The 10,414-nt window shown below is 46.5% G+C and overlaps 1 long non-coding RNA gene across 1 annotated transcript; it reads right to left on the bottom strand.

The window, feature by feature from the left end:
• Positions 1-4,715: 4,715 nt before the first annotated feature.
• LOC108699856 lies at positions 4,716-6,793 on the bottom strand. The gene is made up of 2 exons (XR_001932881.2): positions 6,042-6,793; positions 4,716-5,395 (listed from the first exon to the last, which is right to left on the bottom strand). It is a non-coding gene; the product is annotated as an uncharacterized LOC108699856 (long non-coding RNA).
• Positions 6,794-10,414: the final 3,621 nt, after the last annotated feature.

Here is a 10,414-nt window from a genome sequence, read left to right as displayed (position 1 = left end):
GAACTCATGGCTTCAGTACTTCAACTTCGCCTCCTTTCGTGACTTCGGGTCTTTTCACCGCTTCAGGACTTCGGCTTCGGCTGTTTTCGTGACTTCGGGTCTTTGCGCTGCTTCAGGACTTCGGCTTCGGCTGTTTTCGTGACTTCGGGTCTTTTCGGCGCTTCGTGACTTCGGGACTTCGGCTTTTTCCGTGACTTCGGGTCTTTTCGTCGCATCGGCTTCGGCTTTTCGGCACTTCCGCATTCGGCACTGAAGAGGCAAGACGTACGGCTCGGGCGCTCGTAAGGGGGGCCCGGATCTTCAAAAAAATGCAGCGCTGCCGGGCCCCCCTTCATGCCCGGGCCCGGTACGCTTGTCCCCCCTGTCCCCCCCTGATGGCGGCCCTGGATGGCACAGATGGCCGGAAATAGCTAAGTGTCACATGGTGCCGTGTCTTGTCCTGCTCATTGTGGGCATTATCTCTGCTCACCATTACACACCCCATGCCCTGCCTCCTACTCTGGGGATGGGTCCTTTACATTGTCTTGTATCATGTGCAGCTCCTGATTTCCTTGGCTCTGCATTGTCTTAAAGCAATAATAGATGTTTAAATTTATAGCAAATGTAATGTATAGTGAGTGAGGCCGACCCAAGAGCTGTGCGACCCTCTCATGTGCCCCCCTGTGCCTGCTGAATAGTTCCATATCTCTGCTTTAAAGTGATACTGACACTAAAAAACTACTTTACAAAATATGAATTTACATTAAAAGTTACCTATAGGTCATGCTGATCATTTTTTGTGCAGAGGTCTGTTTTTGTAAGCAATTGTTAGAAGTTCCTAAACCTGACTGTTTTGCCAACCTGACTGTCCCATCTCAGCCTGTCAGTTAGAGATTCTAATGCTAACGGACTCCTGCTGCACAAATATGGCAGCCCCCTCATACAGAAACATGAGGCACAAGACAGGTAATGTAAAGGCATTGTGCAAATACTTTATGGCAAAGTTATAAGTAGCTTTTAAAGGCTTTATGATGGATGTAAAAAAAAAAAATAATTTCTGGTGTCAGTATATCTTTAACTGCTATGGATCTTATTTGTGTAAATGGCTGCCTTGCTTCCTTTTTCCACTTCACTTAGACTTTTACATTTTTTAACAATCTTTTAATTACACCCCCACCCATATCTCTTCATCAGATCTTTTAATTATCATTCACCTCTTTCCATGTTGATGATAAACAGATTTAATTGGTGCCACAGAGCCCTGAGAGTCCCTGTCTAGATGAGCCACTTCTCTAATGCTCATACGGGAGGAGGTGCCATATTGATTCCCTTAAAGGAGAATTCAACCTGTGGGGAAAAAAAACCCGTACCCCCCACCCCAGGTAGATCCCCCCCTCCCTCTTCCCCCCGGGGCTAACTACCCCCCCCCCCCACAGTAAATGCCCCATACTCCATACTTACCCCTCGCCACAGATTCTTCCAGCGGAGTTGCACGCATCCATCTTCCACGTCCTCTGTAAACTGACTGGGAGATCTGTATTTCTGCACATGCGCAGTTGGAGCAGTTTGCCATGCGCGGAATTACACGAAAATTGCTGATCTCCCAATCAGTTTGAGATTGGATGGATGCGTGCAACTCCGCTGGAAGAATCTGCATCGAGGGGTAAGTATGGAGTATGGGGCATTTCCCGGGGCGGGGGGTGGGTAGTTAGCCTGGGGGGAAGAGGGAGAGGGGTCTACCTGGGGTGGGGGTACGGGTTTTTTTCCCCACAGGTTGAATTCTCCTTTAAGTAACCAGTCAGTTGTAGTGATGCAAAAAGTGATTTATTTAGCCCAAAAACACATACACGGGCAACGTTTCGTGCCCTCAAGACCCTTTATCAAGCCTTGCATCACTACAACTGACTGGCTGTGCTGCTGGTAATTTGACTTGATACATTTATGATCCCGGGGCAGGCGTGAATCTTCCAGTTCAGCACCAGACACCATTGATTGGATGTCAATTGGGAGTATGAGCTTTCCGTTCCTGTTACTTATATTGATTCCCTTAGACAGTACAGTATGAGGGTATAGCTTATTGTGTGCCCAGAACATTCCTTCACTGTATATTTGTATTTATACATATGGGAGGATGGAGGTGCCATATTGATTCCCTTAGACAGTACAGTATGAGGGTATAGCTTATTATGTGCCCAGAACATTCCTTCTCTGTATATTTGTATTTATACATATGGGAGGAGGTGCCATATTGATTCACAGACATAGGGGCAGGGAGAGGAGCTGTTGCTATAGCAAGTGATTAGTTGTGCCAAATGGAGGGGTCCCACTCGGCACATCCCCAGTAAGTGAGCACTTTATAAGTCAAATAATTTCTCCATCATACAGCACTACTGTCTCACATCTCATGGTCATTAGATGGAGATTGGTGTGTTACTAACACTGGAGATAGATTGGCTCATGGATATAAATATGTCCAGTGAGGTTGCCCATAGCAACCAATCAGGTCTTTGCTTTTGTTTTTAAAGGGGTTGTTCACCTTTGAGTTAACTGTTAGTATGCTGTAGAGAGTGATATTCTGAGACAATTTGCAATTGGTTTAATTTTTTATTAGTAGTGTTTTTTTACTTATTTAGCTTTTTATTCAGCAGCTCTCCAGTTTGTAATTTCAGCTATCTGGTTACTAGGGTCCAAATTACCCCAGCAACCATGCACTGCTTGGAATAAGAGACTGGAATTTGAATAGGAGAAGCCTGAGTAACAATAACAATACATGTGTAGCCTTACAGAGCATTTGCTTTTTAGATGGAGTCAGTGACCCCTATTTAAAAGCTGGAAAGAATCTGAGGAAGAAGGAATATAATTAAAAATCTATATAAAAAAATGAAGACCAATTGAAAAGTTGCTAAGATTTGGTCATTGTATAACACAGTAAAAGTTATCTTAAAGGCGAACCTCCCCTTTATCTTGTAGGTGGCTGTTTAAGTGTAATTGCTGATTGGTTGCCAGTGTTGTTAAACATGCCCAAGAGCCAATGATGTTTTGCCTTTATGGACAGATTTTACTTTTCCTTGTATTTTTCTAAACCACTTGCATTATGCCCAGAGTTGTTTAATTAACCTAAATTGTAATTCACCTTTAAAGCTAAAACCAAACACACTTTCCCAGTTGTTAAGTAGATTTGGTATGAGACTGCGTCCCACCTGACTCTCCCCAGGTGAGTCCAGTCTCCCCCAAATCCTTGTACAGTTCACATATTCTTGCTCTCTGGTCAGTTCTCTTTCCCATGGGCAGCAGGTAGGAAGGCAGGATCTGATATTCTGTATTTCTTGATTCTTGGCTGCCCATGGTCAAATAGGAGGTGGGGCTTTGACTCCCACTGCTTTCTCCTGAGCTTGTCCTCCTGGGCAGCAGAACTACCCCTGGGTGTGTGTGTGTGTGTGTATGTATATATATATATATATATATATATATATATCTTCACTAGGGCAGCACCCTGCTGACGTCGTGTTCCCTGGGTGCACGGTAAAAAATCCAAATACTTCAAAAAAGACCAGCAACACCAGGATTTCTGTGTATCAAAGCAAAGTGTATTCAATTATTGCATGAATAGCCAACGTGACGTTTCGGTCCACGCAGTGTGTAAGAGGGTGAACAAATGAATGTGAATGAATGAGTGAGTGATATTCAAAAGTTAGTCAATTGATGTGTGAATGTATTTGTTGAAAGAATTGTGACTGTAATGTGGTCAAATAGCCACTAGATGGTGCACAAGAGTATTAAAAAGTAGTAATGTAATACACACCCCCGCCACTAGAGGGAGTTGGAAGGTATAAAAAGGAGCCACACCCTAGTGTTAAGGTCTTTTAATGGGAGGGAGTTGCTGGATACAGAAGCTTGGATAGGAAGAGCCCAAAGGAAAAGAAGAAGACAGAAGCTAGAGGTAGTATTAGAGTAGGTAAGGGGAAATGGAGGAGGCACTAGGTGCCTGAGTTATGGTATTTAGTACGGGCCGTCTTGTGCATCAACAAGGAGATTAGCAGGGACAGTACCCCTGTGAATACCCCACAAGTTAGGGACCCTAGAGGAAGAGTTTAGGCAAGATAGGGTATGATGGACTTCGGGCCAGTGGGCTGCCAATAAGGAAACCTGGTCGGAATAGTAAAGGAGTGCCGAAGGAGCACCGGATTACTGAAACAGGTGGGAAACTGGAGCCACGAGTGACTACCCTTCCTAATCTTCTGGGTGAGACCCTTTGGGAAGAGGAGAAAAATTGGGTTAACCTATATGGATTGTAATACTGCTGGATGGATGTACCTGTAACATGAGAGTGTGAATGCGAGGATGAGAGCTTGTAAATAAAATGTTTGGATGTTTTACTTGCAATTCTGGACTTCGTGTTGGTGTGGGAAAAGAGAGGGATCGACATTTGGTAAAACGCCCTACACGCACTGTTCTGATTCTCCATAATTCCTCCCCAGTACTTACCCAAATACACAGCTCTGGCTCTCTTTTATTTCCATGCTGCTCTCTTCCCCATGTCTAGGAGGTGGGGCATGTGTGTGACTTTAACAGCTGATGGGTTATTGATGGAGCAAGAATCCGCTAGAGGCCAAGGTTCTGCCCTTGTGATTGGTCTAATGGAAAACCCTGCACCTGGCTGACCATAGGAAAGAGAGCAGCCCAGGAGCAGGAAGTACAGAGAATGACTCCATAGAAAGCATGAAAGAAACCCCATGCATTTGTGATTATTTTTATTGGTTCTTATTTACATTGAGAGATTGGCTTAGGCAGCAGCGTAGGATGAGACCGAGCGCAGGATTGTCCCTCTCTGGGTGTTGGATGATCATAGAAATGGGGGCCCTTATTAGTGTAGAGGAAGGGCCACACCTGAGGACTTGCATGTAAGGGGGAAATCATGAAAACTCAGAATAGAAGGCGTTAATTAGAGATATTGGGGGGCAGATCAATCAGTCGTCCTTAAAGAGTGGGGTGAGCAGCTCGGGGTTGCCCTGGCACAGCCGGTCGATGATGGTACACTTATAGTTCCACAGGAGCAAGAGCACGACTACAAGCAGCACAATAAAGACCCCCAGAGTGAGGAGTAGTTTCTCTCTGCATGAGACCCCGCTGGTCTGCCTCAGCTCAATCATAGTATCTTGTGTTTGGATAATACACACGTCGTCCACCTGGGGGCACTGGAACAAGCGCTTCAGGCCAGACCCCACTTTTTGCCCCAGTCTCTGTAGATTGGGGGCATTAGGCTGATGGTGTTGGGGTACCCTGGATTCAACATTGGCCCCTGGAAGGAATTTTGTTTCAGGGCTTGGACCTTTCTTTTCGCTCTTTGGCCAAGATGGAGTCACCATTGTCGTTCCTGTCCTGCAGGGGTCCTACTGCTTTCGATAGAATGTAGAGACTGAAAGAGAAGGAAAGGGTTAATTTGTACCTTGAAGTTTTATCAGTGCTGTATTGGGGTTGGTTTTAAAACAAAAGCCAATGAAAATACAGTTGAGGTATGTGGGTACAATGGACCCAAACATCCCTGTACTTTTTGCTTTTGGGCTGCTCCTGCTTTGGTCAGGAACCCCCCTTACGACTCCCCCCCCCCCCCGATACAGAGCTCTGATTCTCTATAGTTTGTGTTCTTGGGCTGCTCTCATTTCCCTGTGGTTTCACAGGAACTGCCCCCTGGGTAAGTGAATCCAATCTCTTCTAGGCTGCTCTCTTTCCCATGGTCAGGCAGAAATTCCTGGGCTGCTCTTTCAGTGGCTCCGACTCCTGTCTGCACTGTATGGGGGGGGGGGGCAGGAGCAGGGTTGCCACCTGGCCAGTATTTTACCAGCCTGGCCGGTAAAAATTATGGAAAAAAGATAAATATATAGGAAGGTCAGTATTTTTTTCCAGAAAAGGTGGCAACTCTAGGCAGGAGAGGGACAGAGACGGTATGGGAAGGGAAAGGAGCTGGGGAAATCTGGGGGGGCTATGCCTGGTTTTTGGGACACACTTGGCTTCCTGCTGCCCTGGGGTCTCCTCTCACTACCCACACTGTACTGTGTACTCACCTCCCTCCTGCCCAATCTCCATGCACTTGGGGACCTGCTTTATTCAGTTAGAAATTCAGTTGCACTTCATAAGCCCCAAACAGCTGCCAGGTCTGTTAGAGATCCAGCAAGCTCTCCTCGTATTGGTTGCTTCCTGAGTCTGATTGGCTGAGCATCTCTGTATGGCGGATTGAGTTCAGCCACTGACATTCAATGATAAAGACCATTAGGCTACTGGTTGTGGTGCAGATGCCTCTGTACTACTGAGTTTCCCTCCCCACTGTAGTGCCCTGCTGAGCCTGGAAATAGTCCCTGTACCAGGCAGCTGAGCTGGGCCCTCTTTGTAATGTGTCTGCTGACAGACAGGTACCCCCTGCACCCTATAAGGTGTAAAATGTGAAGCCCTTGTGCCAATCAGAAAGTACCCGCGAGTTTGATTTCTCTATGTATTACCTCTCCTGTAATACCACTGCCTGGTTCCAGGGACACTGACATTCCAGGGATTATTTGAGGGAGTCCAGTTCTGTCCAATTCATAACAAATTGTACTTTATCTTGTATAGACAGTCAGGCTGATCCAGTAACCCCGAGTGTGCCGTGCAGCCAATCACCATCTGGGATTAACCCTGACATCCCTGAATCGTTAGGATTTACATAATAACCTTATGCCAGTGACACCGACCTCTTGTGAATATTAGCAACAGACATCATGTATGTATTTGTGTGTCTGTATCCAGTGTGTGTGTATTTGTGTGTGTCTTTATACAGTGTGTGTTTGTGTGTGTGTATTTGTGTGTCCTTATACAGTGTGTGTGTGTGTGTATTTGTGTGACTGTATACAGTGTGTGTGTTTTTTATGTGTGTCTTTATACAGTGTGTTTGTGTGAGTGTATTTGTGTGTCCTTATACAGTGTGTGTGTGTTTGTGTGTCTGTTTACAGTGCGTGTGTATTTGTGTGTGTCTTTATACAGTGTGTTTGTGTGTGAGTGTATTTGTGTGTCCTTATACAGTGTGTGTGTATTTGCGTGTCTGTATACAGTGTGTGTGTGTTTGTGTGTGTCTTTATAAAGTGTATGTGTGTGTATTTGTGTGTCCTTAAAGAGTGTGTGTGTGTATTTGTGTGTGTGTGTATTTGTGTGTCCTTACAGAGTTGTGTCTGTATACAGTAAGTGTGTGTGTATTTGTGTGTCCTTACAGAGTGTGTGTATTTGTGTCTGTATACAGTGTGAGTGTGTTTGGGTGTCCTTACAGAGTTTGTGTGTATTTGTGTCTGTATACAGTGTGAAGGTGTTTCTGTGTCTGTATACAGAGTGTGTTTGTACAATCCAAGCCTAGTGCCACTGGATGCCACTTTGTGCCAGTTTGGCAATAGGCAGTGTTGCAACCAGCATGATACACATAAACTCACTGCAATCATCCTATAGATCTGTCCTTGGGTCGGTGTCAGTCTTCCTGTCCCACAAGGCTTACAATCTAATGGGCAATAGCAATATTTCTCTTTGTATCTATTCCCATGTCTGTGCTGTGAATGTGCAGAGGGTTCAGCTTGCTCTATACAAACACATGCATTGAGCTCTGGGTGTGTAACCCCTTCACTACCTGTGTGTGTGCAGACTGTGCAGTGAAAGGGTTAAATGCAGCAGACATTGTTACTGGCTGAATTAACCAGTGCCTGTCTCCCCCTCTCCCTGTGCTGCCCTGTACCTCTCATCTACCCCCTGCCACACACTAGCCTTGCACTCAGACCATCTCTGGTTGTTAGGGGCAGTTATCCTAGCAACCAGACAGAACAGATTATACTGATACACACACTCTCCCTTACCTGGCAGATGTTTTTCAGTCAGTGTCCGGCCGGGATGCAGGTAAGTCTGGGTGTGTAACACAAGGGTGCGGAAATCCCTCCCTTCCATGTGCTGGGGCAGAGAATTTATTTACATGCACACGCCCCTCCCATTTGTTTCTCCTGGATTCATTTCACTGAGAAGCCTATTTTTAGCCTTTCCCCAGTGGGTGCCACCTACTCTCTGTGCCAAGGTGCTCTGCAGCCTCAACATTAGATAAACAGGGTCCCTCGCTTCTTTTGGCCTCCCAGATATTTACTGGGGGGGGGGGGTAGGAAATTAATTATTTGGTTTCTCTTTCCCTTTATTGTGAGCAAAGCAGTGTGGGGTCTCCAGTCCTCAAACCATTGGGTTCTCTGCAATTCCAGCCATAGGCTTTATACAGCTGTGGCCCTTATAACCAGACTTCCCAAACTGGGGGTTCAGAACAGTGGCCAGAGGGGGGAAAGGTAAGATTGGGCAGCAGACAGCAGTGGGTTGGTACAGACAGTACTGGGCACCTACTTGCCATACTAGCCGGCAGTCACCTGTATCTGTATATGGGAAGGCTATAGTGGGGCACAAATGGGGGATCAGCCATGGCATGTGTGGCTAATGCAGCACCACCGACTACCCAGCTCTGGTCCTGTGCGGGGCCCTGACGCCCCAATCAATCCTGCGCCCGGCCCTGTCGCCCAACTGGTTCCACCACATTCGCTTGGGATTCCGATTCATGTGTTTGTTATGAAACAATGTGAGATCCAGCAGGATTCAGGGGGAGCAGCCCGGCCTGGGTAAACTTGCCCCAACCCCGAAGGGGGTTTAATTTCTAGAATCTATCATTTCTCCCCTCATTCTTAAAGCTGTGCAACCCAAATGTTCTGTTCTGTATAAATGCCTCTGCAGTCTGGGTATAAAGGGCAAGTCCAACCTGCCCAAACACTGTATAACTGTCTGTCCTGTAGAACAGAATGTAAAGGAACCCCACACTTATCCCAAGGCCCCTGATGGGAGGAGCCTTTTATTCCTCTCTATTCCATGTCCCCTGATGGGAGGAGCCTACTATTCCTCTCTATCCCAGAGCCCCTGATGGGAGGAGCCTTCTATTCCGCTCTATCCCAGGGCCCCTGTTGGGAGGAGCCTTCTATTCCTCTCTATCCCATGGCCCCTGATGGGAGGAGCCTTCTGTTCCTCTCTATCCCAGGGCACCTGATGGGAGGAGCCTTCTGTTCCTCTCTATCCCAGGGCACCTGATGGGAGGAGCCTTCTGTTCCTCTCTATCCCAAGTCCCCTGATGGGAGGAACCTTCTATTCCTCTCTATCCCAGGGCCCCTGTTGGGAGGAGCCTTCTGTTCCTCTCTATCCCAGGGCACCTGATGGGAGGAGCCTTCTGTTCCTCTCTATCCCAAGTCCCCTGATGGGAGGAATCTTCTATTCCTCTCTATCCCAGGGCCCCTGTTGGGAGGAGCCTTCTATTCCTCTCTATCTTATGGCACCTGATGGGAGGAGCCTTCTATTCCTCTCTATCCCAGGGCCCCTGTTGGGAGGAGCCTTCTGTTCCTCTCTATCCCATGGCACCTGATGGGAGGAGCCTTCTATTCCTCTCTATCCCATGGCACCTGATGGGAGGAGCCTTCTATTGCTCTCTATCCCAGGGCCCCTGATGGGAGGAGCCATCTATTCCTCTGTATCACAGGCCCCTGATGGGAGGAGCATGCCTTTCTGGATCTCTGTGATTGGCTCTGCCACTTCTCTGCTCCAAAAAGCTCAATAACAAAGGGGGTGGACAGGTCCCACAAGTGATTTTCAGTGAGTAGCAGCTGCTGAAGAGTTGTGAGAGTTGTAGTTTGTCATGGAATAGGATGGAATAGGATGGAATGCAGCCATTCATAGTGGTCATAGTATAATATGCACAAGGTGTAAATACTGGGCGTTTATATACAAAACATCACTGTCGCTTTTAGCACCTTGCTTTTCTATTTCCCCAGAACTAAAAGTTCCCTGTTAATGATGGTGGTAACTTCACCTGGGGGCTATGCACAAAAGCCATAAAAACCAAGAATTTGCATGTCAGAAAGGTGAAGAATATATAAATAGTAAGATAAAATGCAAAACAAATCTGTGTTCTTCACCTGTCTGCCTGCAGATTGTCAGGGTTCTCTGGCCCTAGCAACCAGGTGGCAGTGTTAGGCTAACAGGCAAAAAAATAAAACAAATGAATAATGAGTGCAATGTTGCAGAGATCACTCCTATGAGTTCAGCTTTATTATGGTCAATGGGCTCCATAATGGCAGATAATTTGCACAAAGGATAAGCGACCCTTTCAACCAGTTGCCAGGTTACAGGGAGACCCAAAATATGGGTGAAACATGGAAGGGTTGAACCTGGTGGACAAGATGTTTTAATGTTCTTTCCAACCCAAATGAACTATGAAACTATGTAACTACATTCATAGAAGTGGTGCTGCCATACTGATAATTGTCACACACTTCCTGACACTTCCTGTGTGACTTCTTAGCAACCATTTGTTGCAGCATCCCTGCCAGAAAGCACAGACAATACAAACTGATTAACT

The sequence above is a fragment of the Xenopus laevis genome, chromosome 8S (assembly GCF_017654675.1).
Source record: "Xenopus laevis strain J_2021 chromosome 8S, Xenopus_laevis_v10.1, whole genome shotgun sequence".
Classification (NCBI taxonomy): domain Eukaryota; kingdom Metazoa; phylum Chordata; class Amphibia; order Anura; family Pipidae; genus Xenopus; species Xenopus laevis.
The sequence above is the reverse complement of the archived record's forward strand: the minus strand, read 5'-3'. Positions and strand labels throughout refer to the sequence as shown.